We start from the raw sequence: 1699 nt of genomic DNA, 5'->3' as shown, positions 1-1699 counted from the left end.
GTCCTGGTACCCACGGCAGCCAGTGGGGGTAACCCCAGAGCCAGCAGCATAGGAACCAGCCAGGTACCCCCACTACGTCACAAAGGAACAGAACCCCCAGCATCAAACACTGCCCCGCTTTACGCATTCTGACAGGGTTTGCCTTTTGGGAAAATCTATTTCACAGTATTTAGCTGTATACATGCAAGATAGGTAAGAATCGTTGTTCTCGGTTTAACCCTGTATTTTCAGAACAAGGTTATCTTTCTTTCAACTACAAAATCAGGAGAAAGCGCGCACGCAGTCCCCCACTACCACAAATTGTGCAGTCGAGTTTCCTCTATTTGAGAAAATCGCTGGGGTCAGCGCACCCGCAATGCAATGAATGGGCCTCACCCTAGGAAACCCACCTTCCTGAGCGTGGTATTTCCCCTGCCAAGTAAGTATAAGCTCTTGTCTCAGAGCCCCCGCCAAGCCTCAAGCGACCCGAACTCTCACATCACGGTGGCTTCCTGAGCGTGGTATTTCCCCTGCCAGGTAAGTATAAACTCTCGTCCTAGAGCCCCGCCAGCCCTCAAGCGCCCCGAACTCTCACATCACGGTGGCTCCCACTTCCACCTCCAACCAACCCCACCGACACCGCTTCCCGCTGCTGCCAGCTGCCCCACCCCTGTCCCCAGAGCCCCGCTTGCAAATTAGGGCCCCGCTCGTCAGCCCGCTCCCACTCCCATAGTGCTCCGCTCGCACACACATCTGCATATGTGCACACGGGGCTCCGCCCCTCCGGATGGGCCACGCCCCAACTGCCCTTGGTCCACACTCTCCAGTCCAGCCAGACCCGGCTCTTCAGCTGCTCAGCACCCGATAGACAGAGCCCAGGACCCTCTCTCAAGTGCTCCCCGAGGGGTGGAGGTTTAAGGGAAAGTAGTAGGGCGGGGGACAAAGAGGCACAGCAGGAAAGGGTGCACCCGGCCACGCCCCACGGCGCTCATTGTCACCAGCGGGGAAGCCACGTGGTCGCAGGCTTCCCACCTGTGTGGTCCTGTTCTCTCCCCGGTACGAACCAGCAGGGGAGCAGATGGAGCCGGGGGCGTGTTGCTCTGCTGCTCCCCCCACGGCCAGTGAGTGGTGGCGGGAGGTGCTTCGGGTGACAGGCCCATCCTGCAATTACCAGGGCGCTCAGGGATTCCGGCCCGGCTGGCTGCTGTCGGGTCCCTTGCTGCCCGGTGCTCAGGTACTCGGGCCCTGCCCCCTTGCCCATCCTGCCAGGGTACTGGGGCTCTGTGCCCCTTGTGTCCCCCACACTCCATCCACAGTCCGGTCTCTCTGAACCCCGCATTTTTGGCCTTCCCCGCAGAGCCTAGGAGCTCCCGGGAAATCTCATCGCCCCGGCCCCAGAAGAGTTTTTCCTGCTCTGCCTGCGCCTGTCACATTCTCACCGCCAGTCCGTGTATCACGTGGTGCGAGTGGGTAACTGGCCCGACCAATCAGCGAGCGAGATCACCCGGGCAGGTTACCCGGGTTGGTCAATAATCCGCTCGCCCCGCGTTCTAACAGCACGTGCTGCAGAGGGCGGCGGGAGACACGTTTTGGCGCCACCTGCCGGGCCAGCCCCGCAGTGTGAGCGACGCTGGTTTCAGCCGGGCTCTGTGGGAGACCGGGCCAGGCCGGATGCGCAGGGCGGAGCGTCTCAGTCAGACCCTCAGTGCGGGGCCCTGCT

The 1699-nt window shown here is 61.3% G+C and overlaps 1 non-coding gene across 1 annotated transcript; it reads right to left on the bottom strand.

Annotated features, from left to right (window-relative positions):
* Window positions 1-262: 262 nt before the first annotated feature.
* Window positions 263-426, bottom strand: LOC112545654 (U1 spliceosomal RNA). The gene has a single exon (XR_003089187.3). It is a non-coding gene; the product is annotated as a U1 spliceosomal RNA (small nuclear RNA).
* Window positions 427-1699: the final 1273 nt, after the last annotated feature.

This window comes from Pelodiscus sinensis, chromosome 30 (assembly GCF_052426305.1).
Source record: "Pelodiscus sinensis isolate ZL-2025 chromosome 30, ASM5242630v1, whole genome shotgun sequence".
In the NCBI taxonomy this organism is placed as follows: Eukaryota; Metazoa; Chordata; order Testudines; family Trionychidae; genus Pelodiscus; species Pelodiscus sinensis.
Note: the sequence above shows the minus strand (reverse complement) of the source record. Positions and strands in the feature narration are given on the sequence as shown.